We start from the raw sequence: 15,970 nt of genomic DNA, 5'->3' as shown, positions 1-15,970 counted from the left end.
TAATTACCAAGTCCTAATGAGCTTTTCAGTATGTATGTTTTGTATGGCATTATAATTTGGCCAAATTATGTCAATTTATGATAAAAAAACAATCTTTAGCCAAACACTTCATAAATGAAATTGTCCAATAGGAAATTAGTGCAATACATTAAAGTATTGACACATGAGAATAAAAAAAATCTCATTCAAAAATCCAAAAATCATAAGGCTCATAATTTGGGGGGGGAAGGATTGCAATCATCAAATTCTTATTCAAGAGGAACTAAGGCTATTTGCATATTACTAGGTACATGATTGGAAATTCAGATATGCAAATAAAGCACTCCATGTTTTGTCACGGTTTCTGGGTTTTGGTGGGTTTAATTGCCTTGAAAGATTTTAAAAGGTTGAAAACACAGAAAATTTCTTTTCCAATCAACCCACAGACAACAAAACATCTTTTAAAATGTTTATAAAAATTAGCATACTAGGCTTTGGAGAGGTGACTCAATTAGTAAAGCTCCAGCCAATGACTGTCCTGATCTTGGACATAAAAATTAATAAACTATTCTATACATTTATGTAAATAATGGCTGTTAGTGATGATAGTCATAAAAATTACTACTGGACTTGCACTCAGGGTTCCAGCCTCGCTTGTATTTTACCACCCAGAACTTATGCTATACCACTTAAGTCAGGATGCAACTCCTGAATTTTGCTGATTACTTGGAGATGAGAGTCTCTTGGATTTGTCTGCCTGGGTGGCTTAGAACTTCTTTCTGAGCTCTCAACCTCTTAAGTATCTATGATTGTAGATGTGAACCACCAGTGCCTAGAAGGATAAAAGAATTAAATTTCTAATAGTTTGCAAATCAATTTTATATTCTACTAAAGAACAATTGAATAGGAAATATCTATCAGACACATTATCTTCACTTCTTAAAGTATTTAAGTACATGGTACAATAATTCAAGTCATAATCACATCACCATTTGTCAGGACACTAACCATTCTTTCTATATTAATTGTACTTTGAATTATCTAGATTTTGTGAGAACATGTTTATGTATTATCTAGGTATTATGAGAATGATCGTTCATACATGTACCTATATGTTCATGCATGTGCATGCATAAATGTAGCAAAGCAAGGTTGTTGGATGAAAATGAGCAAATACTTTTTTATTCTATTATAGTTCCATATGAGCATTTGGGATCTCACAGTAGTTCTCAAAATTTCTAAAAATCATTAGGCATATAATTTGGGGAGATGGATTGCAACCATCAAATTCTTATTCAAGAGGAACTAAGGCTTATTTGCATATTACTAGGCACATAATAGGAAATCTGGATATGCAAATTTAGTGCTTCATATTTTGGCCTTGTTTCTGGGTTTTTCTGGGTTTAATTGCCCTAAACGATTTTAAAAAGTTCAAAACATGGAAGACTTCTTTTACAATCAGCACACAGACAACAAAACTTGCAAGTACTGACAAGAGTCAATGGTTGTGACACTGTTTACATTATGTGAAACATTTGTATCCTTAGCCAGGAAAATTTTATTTTCTCTTTCTTACATTTTTCATTTCTTACCCTCTAAATTTTTACACTAATCACTATATTTTTATGAGGTGACACAGATAGGTATCGATTAAATTACAGTGGAATAAATACAAATTCGAGTATGTGAGATCCCCTGAAGATTATTGTGAGAGGAAGTTTATGAATGCAAGTGATGGCATCCAAAGGAACCTATGTCTGTGCCCGGGCTGAAGTGTGCCCCTCCACCAACTTTACTTTTTCAGCCCTCATCCCTCTTATCCAGGAATATGATACTTACAATAGAGATTTTGCACCAAGGAAAAAGTTAAAATGAGGCCTTTAGGGCATAACACAGTGAAAATAAACTATGATCCTTTATTGACAAGGAAATATAGTAGAGAAACAAGCCCAAGGAATAACAGTAGCAGGAAAACAAGTGCAGGGGAGGAGATAGGACCCCCATGGAAGGGAGGGGAGGATGCTTCCAACACCAGCATCAGCTTGACTTCCAGCCTCTCTAAGTGTGAGAATAAACAAATAATTCTGTTATAGTTCACCTTGTGTGTGGTATTTCATTTGAAAGCCTTAGCAAAGGAATGTAAAGCTTACAATGCTTTTTCTTAATGAGTTTTTTTTATTGTGAAAATACTGTACAGAAGGGTTACAGTTCCATGAGCAAGGTAATGACTACATTTCTTATCAAGCATTGTTGCCTCCTCCTTTGTTTCCCCTACCATCCCTTCCCTCCCACCCCACAACTCCAGTCCCCCCATCCCCCCACTCCACCCCCAGCCTAAATTGTAGTTTGTTTTTCAACATAGTGTCTTCTAGTTCTCATTGTTACAATGGGTCCACCTGTAACCCTATTAAAAATTTTGTTTTTATTCCCTTCCCCTCCCCAAATTATGCTAACATCAAATACAGTGAAAACAGGGGTTATACCATTTGGGAGGGGCATACAAAGCAACAAAAAAATCACCTTATAAATATGTTAGAAACAACAGCAAAAAAAGAAAAACCACTTGAGTCCTTATCATGGGGTACATTTTGCCTAACATCAAATTATCTGTTCTTTTCTGCCTGTCTCCGAAATATACTAGCTATTGCAAATGAGGGAAACCATGGGACCTATGGTTCTTTGCGCCTGACTTACTACAATTAGGAAAGTAGTATGGAGGTTCCTCAAAAGACTCCACATAGAGCTTCCCAATGACCCAGCAATTCCACTTTTGGGCATTTACCCGAATGATCACAAACAAGACCATACTAAAGCTACTAGCACATCTATGTTTACTGCAGCATTATTTAACATAGATAAAATATGGAACCAACCAGATGCCCCTCAGTAGATGAATGGGTCAAGAAAATGTGATATATACACACAATGGAATTCTATGCCTCCATCAGAAAGAATGGCATTGACCCATTTGTTTTTATTATATGTTTTTCTTGTCACTAATGCTTGAGGAATCACAAACCAGTTTAAAGTAGAAGCTGTTATTTGAAATGAAAAGTATACTAAAAATCAATATGCTATCTAGTTACTGATACATGGTACAAAGTGTAGAAGAGTTAATTGTGCCAGAAATCCCTGCATACATTTCTTTCCTCATTTTAAGAAGAGAGAAAAAGCATAATGTAGTTTCCAGGCAGACCTTACTGCCCCTTTCTAAAACTAATCCATATAATAGATACATTTTAATCAAGATAATATCCTTTTATAGCACAGAAGTACAAGCTGAAATGCTTTACTGTTTTTTAGTCTTTTAAAAATTAGTCTCAGATTGACTCTCTCCAACAGTAATGCTTCTCTTCAGTTAGAACAAAAGTCCCACTGGCACTAATTTGATTTCCTTCTGAGCTGTTACTGCAAAGACACCTACTAGTGCTCTTATACCTAAGATACTTTTCTCCAGAAGTTTTCGTCTTTTTTTTTTTTTTTTTGGTACTAGGGATCGAATCCAGGACCTTGCACTTGCTAGGCAAGCACTTTGCCCCTGAGCTACATCCCAGCCCTTCCAGAAGTTTTTGAAAACTGAGTCATTCTTTCATTCTTTTAAAATGGAGTCATATATATATATATATACATGCAAAATATACAGAGAATGTCTGTCAATTCTTTACCATATTTGTTACAATTAAACTTCTTCATTTTCAGTACAAGCAACTCACTGAAATACTGTATCAAGAAAGAATGATCTCTATTATATTTCCAGCTTACTGTGAAGTGTGTGCTTCTTGTCTTCCATGGCTGAAATTGCCGGGTAACTGCTGTGGAAAACCGTCAGAGACATCTTGGACAATGTAAATTTCCTACCAAGTAATGAAATCAATCAATGAATGGAGAGTCAAAATATAAAATAATCATAATAAAAACATCATGTTTGTGTAGTATGCAAGAGTTCTCAAGCACAGAACATTTCAACTTTGTTGATTTCCCTTTCTCTTTTCCACAGCTAAATGTTTCCTATTATTCACTTGCTTTAAGGAAAAATAAATGTGGAGGATAATATTCCCTTCAATGAATCATCTTTTCAAAAGTGAAGAGAATGGGGTGAAATCTCCTGATTTCCTAAGTACACCCATGAAACTGTAATCGCAAAGTCGATGAAACAAGTAGCATGGTTTAGGATGAACCAAGTCAGAGCCAGGTGAATTATATTTGTACATGTCACTCTGAAAATCCCTTGTTCAAGACAAGCAAGTGATGCAAATAAAAATATGAGGGAAGGAAAGGCTATTGAAACTTAGAGAAAGTGTCATGGATTTGGGGAGCACATTTGTTGAAGAAAACTTATGATTGAAGCCATATTAAAATAAGAGGAGGAGGAGGAAAAGGAAAGAATATAGAGGAGGAGGTGGAAGAGGAGGAGGAGGAGGAAGAGGAAGAGAAGGAAGAGGAGGAGAAGGAAGAGAAGGAGGAGGAGAAGGAGGAGGAGGAGGAGGAGGAGGAGGAGGAGGAGGAGGAGGAGGAGGAGGAGGAGGAGGAGGAGGAGGAGGAGGAGGAGGAGGAGGAGGAGGAGAAAGATGTATACTAGTTTCTAGTTTTAGTCTCATATATTCCTGTAACTTCTTATTTGTCCATAGCCACATGTTCTAAATCAGAAACCACTTAAATGAATCAAAAGTTATTATATATGACATGCTATAAAAATAATTCAAAGAACATGATTATGGTGAAGAGTTATAAGGAATACAACAAACATAGCCAGGAAAATGCAAACAATAGAAATAAAATGTGAAGACAGTTCACTTGGTTAAAATGATTTGTATATGTGCCCAGTATTGTTAGGTGGAAGCTGGGAGAAAAGGCAAGAATTCAGTGAAGAAAAGGAAATATGATGTAAGAAAAGAGCACTTAATGCTTTGGTAACAACTTAGGAAGAAGGGTAGGCTAGGGTGAAGACAATTATAAACTCTAATAGTAGACAAAAATAGTCTTCTATCTGAGCTCTGGTTGCTCACACCAGTAATACTAGCTAGTAAAGAAATTGAGATCTGAGGATTGTAGTGTAAAGCCAGCAGAAAACTCCACAAAACTCTAATTTCCAAATAACCAGCAAAAAGCTGGAAGTAGATTTGTGGCTTAAGTGACAACATTGAACAAAAAAGCTCAGAGATAGCACCCAGGCCTTGAGTTCATGCCCCAAAGACAGGTCCACGTATACACACACACACACACACACACACACACAAAACTAGTTTTGTATAGAGTTCTTTTTCTCCGAATTTCTAATGCAGATGGTTTAATAAAGAAAAACAAAGACAACAAGCTAGTCTTCAGTAGGTAGCAACTAACTTTTTGATTTATACACTGAGAATGGTTTTCTCTGAGGACATTACAGATGAACAGAGCACAGTTTTCCTGCTAATCCAGTATGATTACAGCTTTCCCAAAAGTTGAAATGGTCTGTAAGAGGTTAAAATTATCTCAAAAATGAAAATTCATCGAAAATAAAAAAAGAAAAATGCCATATAATTTGAAAGCTGGATATTTGCTTTTTGATCAACAAAAAGGAAATATTTAAAAATAATTATATAAACCACATGTAGTCAAATATGACACTAGAAAATGTATAGATGGGAACAATAAACATTTAAATAAGTATATATATAATTTTTCTCAATGATTGAGTATTGGTTTTATTTATTTATATATTTATTTTCTGAAGCACACTTTCCATTTGTTTTTTTTTCAATTCTATATGTCAGTTTATGAGTCCATTGATATTGATCAATGTCACTGCTTCCACTCTTAAATCCTTCTGAAATATTTATATACATATAAAATATGACATTTGTAATAAGTTGATCCATTTTTTATGGTACTTATTGCTAAATGTATTATGCATTATTTTATATTACTGTACAATTAAGTTGTGGATTTAGTCTAATTTCCTATAATAATAATAATAATTATTATTATTATTTAATTATTATTATCATTAATATAATAATTATTATTATAATATATTATTATTATTATTATTATTGTTATTATTATTATTATTATTATTATTATTGTCATTTGAGGGGCATGAACTCTGGGCCTGGGCACTGTCCCTGTGCTCTTCAGCTCAAGGTGAGCGCTCTACCGCTTGAACCATAGTTTCACTTCTGGTTTTCTAGTGGTTTGTTGGAGAAAGAGTCTCATGGATTTTCCTTCACACACTGTCACACACACATCCCACATTCCACACTATTGCCTGGGGAATTCCCTTATCTGTTAATACTCAGTACCCATGATGGCCTGATCCACGTGTATTTCTTTTGTACCATTAATCATTTCTGTCTAGGAAATGGAAGACATATTCACTTATATTTTGTTTAAGAACACTGACACACGCACACTTACATATATACTACCTATAACATATATTTGATACATAGATCTCTTCTTTTCACAGAGAATTCAAGATGTATAAAACCTGGAAGAAATAATCTGTTAAGGCACAGGAAGAAATTTGGCTGGGGAAACTTAAAAGTTTATAGTTTGGAGAACTTTACAGCCAATAATGTTAATGTGTGTGTTAATGTTAATTTTAGGTGTGATGTCAATACGATAAAAATTAAATGTTGTTTTTTTTTTTTTTGACTAATAGTTACTCTGGAAGTGGCTAATAGGACTAGGGAAACAATTCAGAGACTACTTGAAAAGTAAATAATTTAAAGGATACAAGAAGTTGTTCCAAGCTGGGCCCTGGTGGCTCACGCCTGTAATCCTAGCTACTCAGGAGGCTGAGATCTGAGGATTGCGGTTCAAAGCCAGCCCGGGCAGGAGAGACCGTGAGACTCCTTTCTCCAATAAGCCACCAGAAAACCGGAAGTGGCACTGTAGCTCAAGTGGTAGAGCGCTCGCTTTGAGCTGAAGTGCTGAGGGACAGCGCCCAGGCCAAGAGTTCAAGCCCCACAACCGACAAAAAAAAAAAAAAAGAACTTGTTCCAGGTTTATTAATTTAAATTGAGACTGTGGTTAAAGATTATTATTGTCCAGGATATTATTATACTAACTGAATATAACCGCATGTTTATTGAGAAATATTCCTTTGACAAAATTTTGTCAACTTTCCATTGTGTTTTTCTTTTTGCTCAACTTTTAATAGTGGCCTCGAGATCTTTTCCCAAAGGTAGTTTTTATTTGTAATATTTCTTCTTTTTTCTTTTTCACAATTTAATTTCATGTTTGTCTACAGAAAAAAAAAACCTCCATTTTTGTCATTGATTACTTCAGATGAATCTAAATTAGACTGGCTCATACTCAGTTAATTTAGCTAAAAACTATGAAAAAATCTATGAGAAAGGGCTGTTTATTAAGTAAGAAAAATGACAGAATATTTGTGATGCTTGGCAGTGATTTCTCATTTAATTCCACAAGCAAAGTTCTAAGCATTGCACAGATTTTCATTCATTTTGCATGCATTTAAAATAAGCAGATTTGGAATCAGTTCAGAGAAAGGCAGAACTGAATGAAAAAAAGTTCTCAGAATTTGATACTTCCGTGGTAATTGAATGGAGTGTATAAACAGAGGTTATCAAAACACATAGCAAACTGTGACATTAAAATGATAACCTCACCACAATTTTTTTTGTCTGTTGTGGGGCCTGAACTCAAGGCTAGAGCTACCACTTGAGCCACAGCATCACTTCCGGCTTTTTCTGCTTATGTGGTGCTGAGGAATCAAACCCAGGTCCGCATGCATGCATGCAAGGCAAGCGCTCTACCACTGAGTCACCTTCCCAGCCACTCACCACAAGATTTTTATAAGAAGGAAATTAAAATATAGAAGTTCAAATATGTAAGGAATATTTGATTTATGAGCTTGTAGCATAATCATTTACACAGTCATAATTAAAATAAAAAGATTCATAAAATATAGCAAAATTCATAACATAATAGATTCATAAAAATATCAGTAGATAATTACAGATTCAGTTAGTAAATAATTTTTAATTTTAGTGACTTCATTTGCTACTTATATATATATATATATATATATGTTCAAGTTCTTTTTTCTTTTTCCTTCTTTCTTTCATTCTTTACTTCATTCCTTCGTTCCTTCTTTCCTCCCTCCCTCCCTCCCTTCCTCCCTCCCTCTCTCTCTCCCTTTCTTTGTTTCTTTCTCTCTTTCTTTGTTTCTTTCCTTCTTTCTATCTTTCTTTCTTTCTCTCTATATCTTCTTTCTTTTTTTTTTCATTCTGGTGCCTGTCAGGTCGTGGTGGTTTTGCTTAGTTTTTTCACTCAAGGCTAACATTCTACCACTTGAGACAAACCTCCACTTTCAGCATTTTGCTGATTAATTGCAGATAAGACAGTGATGGATTTTTCTGTCCAGGCTGAATTTGAACCAGGATCCTCAGATCTCAACTTCCTGAGTAGCTAAGATTACAATTTTTAGATACCAGCTCCCAGCTTATTATCTTCACTTGTAGACACCATGGAATTATTAAGAGGGCTAATTTACCTACAATATATAGAAGCATATTTTAATTCCAAAAGCATAGTATAGGGTAGGAGTCTGAAATACGAATGTTAATAATAACAGGATAGCATTTGTGTGTTGAATATACCTAAATAAATGACAGTTAAATGAAAAAAATTAGGCATGCAATGCATCTAAATATTTCAATGCTATATTGTCTAGGTAGTATCTATTTGGGCTTTGGTACAAGTCATACATGCACTATGATATTTCCATTTCCCTCCTAGTTATACTTTCTCTAAAAGCAAGTTACTACTACATGAGTTGATTTTATTAGCAAGTTAGGAGCTTTCCCTTGTCAATTTGCAAAGTTCCAGTCTTGTGAACTGTTTTATAAAAATATGGCATTCTTATGAAAGAAAATTGTGAACAGAATATAATAAATCACTATAACAGTAAAGGCAGGACAAAAGTATATAATATAAGGCAATGCAAGTTTATATTTAGTATCAAGCCATTGACTCCCATTACAATTTGTGTCACTAATTTTCTTTTTTTCTTTTTTTCTTTTTTATTGTGAAAATACTATACAGAAGGGTTACAATTAAAAACTTGAAAAAGGAAATCAAAACAGAACTTAGAAAGTGGCAAAAACTCCCATGCTCCTGGATTGGAAAGATCAACATCGTGAAAATGGCAATACTTCCCAAGGCTATCTACAAATTCAATGCGATACCTGTCAAAATTCCAACCTCATTTTTCAAGGAAATCGAAGAGGCAATCCAAAAATTTACATGGAACAATAAAAGACCCCGAATAGCAAAAACGCTCCTCAATAGAAAGAACAGTGCTGGAGAAATATCAATACCAAATTTCAAACTCTACTATAAAGCCATAGTAATCAAAACAGCTTGGTACTGGCACAAGAACAGACCTCAGGACCAATGAAATAGAATTGAAAACCCAGAAATCTTATTCTGCCTGACTCAGGATGCCTTTGGGATTTAAAAAGTTATGCCTTATTTTTTGAATTCACATCTTGAGATGCAAATAACCTCTTCTATTTTTGGCTGCCTCGAAACTAAATATATTTCTCCCTCATTCATCTATCCATTAAGTGTATAATCCAATTATTTCCTTGCTGTATATATTTCATATCAACTATTATACATATATGCAACAGTAGCAGAAATGGTTCGTGCATATTAAGGATTGATTCCCAGGAAAATTTATCAAGCAGCTCCTTCAAACCTGATTGCACATAATTTTGTCTTATCTTCCTAATGTCAATTTTTTGAAGATAATTTAACTGGAATGAGAAGTTTTGTCGGAGAAAAACCCTGCTAGAAAGGTTGAAAGCTGGTGCTAGTGACTCACGCTTATAATCATAACTACTCTGGAGGCTAGGAACAGAGAATCATGATTCCAAGTCAGTCTAATCAGAAACTCTTATCTTCAATTAACCAGCAAAGAAGCCAGTAGAGCTGTGGTTCAAGTGGTAGACTACATTTTCCAAAATATTTTTTTACCTTCCTTGTATGGCTTTATTGGCTATAAGTATATAGTTCAAAAGTAACAGATACAATTGGAGTTCTTTTTGGTTTCTGAAGGGAGTGAAAATAAATAATCTGTAAGATACCTTGTCAACCATCTGTACTTATAATGTAAAATCTGATATCATGATAACATTTCAGCAAAAATGAGGTAATAATATTTAGTCCTAATTAATGGGAATTTTCATGACAATATCTGTTGTTCATATAAAATCTATAGAAAGGTATAAGATTTCATTTTCCAGAATTAATTGCTCCTAAAAAATGAAAAAGATGGCACCAAAATGGGTTATACTCACGAGTTGACATTGACTTTAAATTGTACGTTACTTAAACATAATAAAAATGAAAAAAATACAAAACAAAGAAAAAAATACAAAAGCAATTTATGTTATATATAATCATAAATTACAAAAATGGAAAATGCTAAATAACAGACTCTCAAAACACGATGGTTTACCCTCAGAAACAAGTTGGAAAGCAATCGCTAGACAGTCAGGAGTGTTTTCACCCCGCTCATTTCAATTGCATTATTTAGCGGCTTGATTCCTATTAACAAAAGGGACACTCACACAGCACGGGTTTAGGCCAGGTCACGTTCACATGCTTCGATTCTCACGTCCAGCACCCATGGCAGGGTGTTGGGGTAGGATATGGAGGGGAATCCATGGCACTGGGGTGCTGACCGATGTGTGGGATACCTCTCAACTCAGCCCCTAAATCCAATAGCTAGAATGGGATCTTTTGGACAATCCCACTGGTATTTAGCCCAACCACGTTGTGCTGCTCAACCTCCAGATGAGGGCCATCCCAGGTCTGAGAGGAGCCCTGGAAATGTGAAGTCTCTGTTGGTGGAGAGCTAGTGAGCCCCATCAAGAAGGCAGATAGCAGCCAAGATTACAAATGCAAGAATGGCCTCTGTCTTCTGAAGCCTCAGAGGTCAGGAAGGAGACCTCTCTAAAGGCATAACAGATTTGAAGCCATGTCACCAATGAGCCATCATATGTATTACTGGCTGGCTGTTGTTTTAATAAAGAAAAAGAAAAGAACCAAGGATATCTAATTGGCGCAAACCACTCTCTCCACCCACCTCAGGGCAGCTGATAACTTTGTGTTTGAACCACGGTGATTGTGTTTGAGAAACACTTGATTTATGGATCAGTAGCAACAGAGACATAGGTACAAAGTACTAGGCTGCTGTGAGAGAGAGAGTATGGGAGCAGAGGCATGGAGTACAAGGAAAACTCATAGCCTGTGCCCAGTATCTCTCTTCCCCCCTCTCTCACACACACATACACACACACGTTTGCATGCATAGCACATTTTCACACCCCAGAACACAAGACTGACTTCCATTTCTCTCTGCCCAGTCCGCATCTTCGTGCCAGCGTTCAGGGCAGCAGGCCATAGGCCATTGGACCTAGATAAAAATCCCAGCATTCCTTTGACCTCACCCCCAAAATAAAGCCACTCCTGCATCTGGGAAAAACTGGCACCCTGGCTCCCACTTCAGTTTCTTTTTCATATTTAAAATTCTACTATGGGAACGGTATGATGGATATCCAGAGATCAAACAGCCCCAACTTTTGAGCCAGGCTCTGCTGAGATGGTGTTGATTGAGACAAGAATTTGCAGCGAAGATTTTCCTGTGATATGGAGTTTTTCTGCAAGGTTTACTGCTGTCCTTTCCATGTACATAAATACAGTCTTTTCCAAGGTTCTGCCTGAACTTACTTTGTAATGCCGTTGTTGGGACTTAGAGATGAGCAGAGCCAGATGAGAACTATAAACAATTATTAGACTGCCTTTACAAAAAAAGAAAATGTGCATTACAGTATAAGCAAATCAGCAAATGTACTTTAAAATTGGAGAAGGAAAAACTTTCTAATGAGGTTTCCACTGGCCCTTCACTTGTATAGTCATTATAGAAACTATATCATTTAATCTTTAATTCTTAGTAGCATATGTTAGCTCCCTAGAAGGTTTATTTATACATATACATGTATGCATGCAATGAACTTCAGTTTCACAAGGGAGTGGTATTGATTCATATCCTCAATTTTTTATAGTTTCTTGAGGAAACTACATATATTTCCATGAAATGACATTCTCATGAATTGTGTATAAGTGTTCGATTTATTTCATTTTGCTAGTATTTCTTATTTGTGCTCTTGATGATAGACATTGTCACTGGAATGTGATAAAATTCAACCTCTTTTGGCTTTACGTTTCCTTTGTGCCAAGGATGTTGAACACCTATTTTTGTTTTTTGTTTTTTGTTTGTTTTTTTGTTTTGGTCGGTCATGAGATTTGAACTCTGGGCCTGGGCGCTGTCCCTCAGCTCTTCAGCTCAAGAAGAGTGCTCTACCAGTTGAGCCACAGTGCCACTTCCGGTTTTCTGGTGGTTTATTGGAGATAGGAGTCTCACAGTCTCTCCTGCCCGGGCTGGCTTTGAACCGCGATCCTCAGATCTCAGCCTCCTGAGTAGCTAAGATTACAGGCGTGAGCCACCAGCACCCGGCTGAACACCTATTTTTGTATTTTCATCAGCCCCTTTTACTTCTTGATTTGAGGAGCATCTTTACCTTTGCTTGAGGTATGGGCTTTGTCTACAGGAGGAAGAAGATACAGGATGGTGTGTTGTTTCTAAGCTCCATTTTAGCCCATGGCTCAGAGATGAGCCCTTTCACAACCTATTCTCATGACAGTGAAAGGAGGGCATGGAACATTCATACAAAGTTAGAGCTGATGACTCCTTTTTATCCCTTAATTCCTCCTTAGATGTTATCCTTAGTACCTATTTGGGTTTCCTATAATGTCACTGACAAGGCAGAAAAGGGACTTAGATTTTGTTGTGCTAGTCTTTGAACTGATAGCAACAATCACTGATGCCAGCAACCATAGGGTGATGAGGGAGAATGAGGCCTTCTTTTGGTGTCAGGTTCTCTTCTATCTCCCTTAAGTGTCATCGGCTCCATCTTTGATGCATAGCTGGATTGAATACTCAGAGGCCTAACAATCCCCACAGTATACCTGCTCCAAAATCTCCTTACTCACCTGATATTCTATAAGCCTAAGTCAGACCTGAAATGCTGTGTCCACCTTCTACTAGTCCAGATGGAGTTCCAAGAGCCCTACAAAGCCAAGCATGATGGTTCAGATTCTGGAGCTGGCCAGGATATTTGGGCATGGATGATGCAGGGCACCACTAGGAAGAGGCTTCAACACTGTTGTTGATCCAGGAGTAACTAAGAGCCTGAAATCCAAAAGAGTGATTTTGAAGAGTTTTCTCTATGAAAGGTTGCAGATTGAGTATTATGAGTCTTTTCTTTGTCTTTTCAAAGACTCAGGAAATAGCCATAATGTTAGCACCATGTCACCTTATGTAGCCCTATCCACAACACAGTATACACTCTCAATGCAAAGATAGAGCTGGATTTAGCTCCATCACTGACACTGACACTTATCCTAGTGGGAAAACCATGATCAGTGACATCTTCACACTCATTTTGATGTCCAGTAAACTGAGGTATTCATATTCTCATGCAGACAAAAAGAAATTTTAGACTCTTTCTGGTGCCCACTCTAGTGGGAACACTAGCATGAGTTCAAGAGCTAAAGCCAGAGCCAGCTGTAGCACCTTGTCTTGGCTGACAGGCTGAAACTGTGCAATTAATGTAGTGCACTAATCATCCACAGTACCTGTTTGATAGCCAAAGCAGATTTTCTGACTTTATTTATTATCTGAAACCAATCCAACACTAGTTCTGTCAGAAGAAGCTTATGGGCTGAGTAAGGAGAAGCCTCATCATTTGTCTTGCTGCCCCTATCTAATATCACATATTAGTTTATATGGTGAAGGACAAGACAGGGAACGATGGGTCAGAGATTCCTCTTATTCTTGTGTCCTCTTACTTTGTCTAGGATGAGTTTCCTTTGAAAATGTTTTTAGTGATACTATAAAGGTGATTCACAGAGGTGTTACAAGTACACAAGTTAGGACAAATACTGAAAGATTAAACATTAAAGTAGAGAGATGAGACCTTTTTCACTCCCAGTAGCTGTCAACAGTCAAGCACAGGAACAGAGCCAGGCAACCACTCAGATTCATCTGCTGGGGGATTTTTCCAAGCTCAGCATTGGTTGTGTCCCTGATATGTAGTGTAGCCCAGGGCACACACAAGGCTATCTGCTAGTAATAGGAAATATGTACACAGACCAGGAGATAGACAATTGCTTGATGGGCAAGGGCAGAAGTTTCTTCCATGGCCAAGAAGTCACATCTCCTCCCTGTGTTAGGATCGAGATTAGGGAATGAAAGTTTTGTTGTTCCTTTCCTATTTGCATTTCCTTCTGGGTACTCTTTTGCCAGGAACACTCTGTAGTTGAAATAATCTTGGCCAAGGAGGCAGAGTGAGCACAGTGACAAAGGAGTCTTTATTGGAGTGCTAGTGGTGTGCATGTGGCCAATTACAAAGACCTGCAGCCATCAAATACACATAACTCAGGAAACAGACCAGGGGGAAACAGGACAAAACAATACTAACAAACCCATTCAGCTCCAATGGAGAGCTGAATTGGGATGCCATGGTGACTGGAGAACAGACAGGAAACAGAAGACAGGACATGAACATGGAGATCCATGACATGGTGTAATGGCACCTGAGCTGGTCCACACCTAAATATAGTCAGGGGGCTGGGTCAAGAAAATTCCCAGTACCAGGCCCTGGACTGACCCAGAATTTCAAATTCTGCCATTACCAGTTTACTGTCTTATCAGTAATTTTTATACATTCTTTGTATTTTCCTTGTTTATTAATGTGTGTATATTTTGGACTAAAAGACTTACTTCAGTTTTTTTTTTTCTTTGTCAGTTGTGGGGCTTGACTTCTGGGCCTTTGCGCTGCCCTTCAGCTCTTCAACTCAAGGCTAGTGCTCTACTACTTGAGTCACAGCAACACTTCCAGTTTTCTGAGTGGTTTATTGGAGATAAGAGTCTCATGGACTTTCCTGCCCAGGCTGGCTTTGAACCAAGAACTCAGCTTCCTGAATAGTTCGGATTACAAGTGTGAGCCACTGGTGCCAGGCTTACTTCAGTATTTTTTGTAGAATAGGTACAGTGAAGATGTATTCTCTTAACTGCACCTGTCTGGAAATATCTTTGTGTATTTGTCCCTTATCCTTCACTTGTGAAAGATATCTTTGCAAGGTAAAATAACCTTGGTGGATAGAATGCATTTTTTTCAAAAAGGACTCCCTGCCATCTGGTAGAGAAACAGAGGCACACCTAAGTGTTAGTTCCATTTCTTTTCTAGTCTAGAGAATCGTCCATACAAAATTCACTTTTGACAGCGATCATACATAGCTTGCTGTAGATGTGTAGATGTCATTGTCAAAAACTTGATTAACCTTTTATTTTTAAGTATCTTGGTATCATATTTTTTTATCCTTGTGTATGTAGGAATTTTAAATTCTGTCATTACTTCTTAGAATAAAAATCTTAACTTGTTGGCACCCTCAAACATTTACTGAATCCACAAAACACTAATACTGTTATATATACTTTATCAGCTTTTGAAAAAAACTTGGTCACATGACCTCATTCTTGGTTTTAATTTAGTCCTCCATATTTACATATTTGATTAGATTTTCTTCAACATACCTAATTTCTTCTGTTTAAAAGACATAACTAATCTGACAGGCATAAATTGAGAAAATTTAACTTTATATATACACTATATGTTGAAAAAGTTAATATTCTCATTTGAATTTTCATGTTGCCTCTAATGTTTTCTTTGAACAATTCATTTTGACTTCCTTATATTAATTCCCTTAGAATGTGCACACATACATACATACCTACCAATGCATGCATAAACATGACAGAAGAGAAAGAAATGTACTTTAATCCTCTCTACTCTTCTGTTTGCTTGCCTATGCACTTTCTCAAATTAAAAATATTGTGAAGATAATAATG

The 15,970-nt window shown here is 36.6% G+C and overlaps 1 long non-coding RNA gene across 2 annotated transcripts in view; it reads right to left on the bottom strand.

The window, feature by feature from the left end:
- Positions 1-643: 643 nt before the first annotated feature.
- LOC138817928 (uncharacterized) overlaps positions 644-15,970 on the bottom strand; it is a 139,604-nt gene continuing 124,277 nt past the window's right edge. The window contains exons 7-8 of one of the 2 annotated variants that reach the window (XR_011368938.1): positions 3,742-3,833; positions 644-811 (exon numbers count right to left, since the gene is read on the bottom strand). This is a non-coding gene — a long non-coding RNA (uncharacterized lncRNA). Of the gene's footprint in view, positions 812-1,963; positions 2,038-3,741; positions 3,834-15,970 lie in introns of those variants that run through there. The other variant, XR_011368937.1, reaches the window with a different exon arrangement.

This window comes from Dipodomys merriami, unplaced genomic scaffold, assembly GCF_024711535.1.
Source record: "Dipodomys merriami isolate MVZ:Mamm:240054 unplaced genomic scaffold, mDipMer1.0.p SCAF_708, whole genome shotgun sequence".
In the NCBI taxonomy this organism is placed as follows: domain Eukaryota; kingdom Metazoa; phylum Chordata; class Mammalia; order Rodentia; family Heteromyidae; genus Dipodomys; species Dipodomys merriami.
The sequence above is the reverse complement of the archived record's forward strand: the minus strand, read 5'-3'. Positions and strand labels throughout refer to the sequence as shown.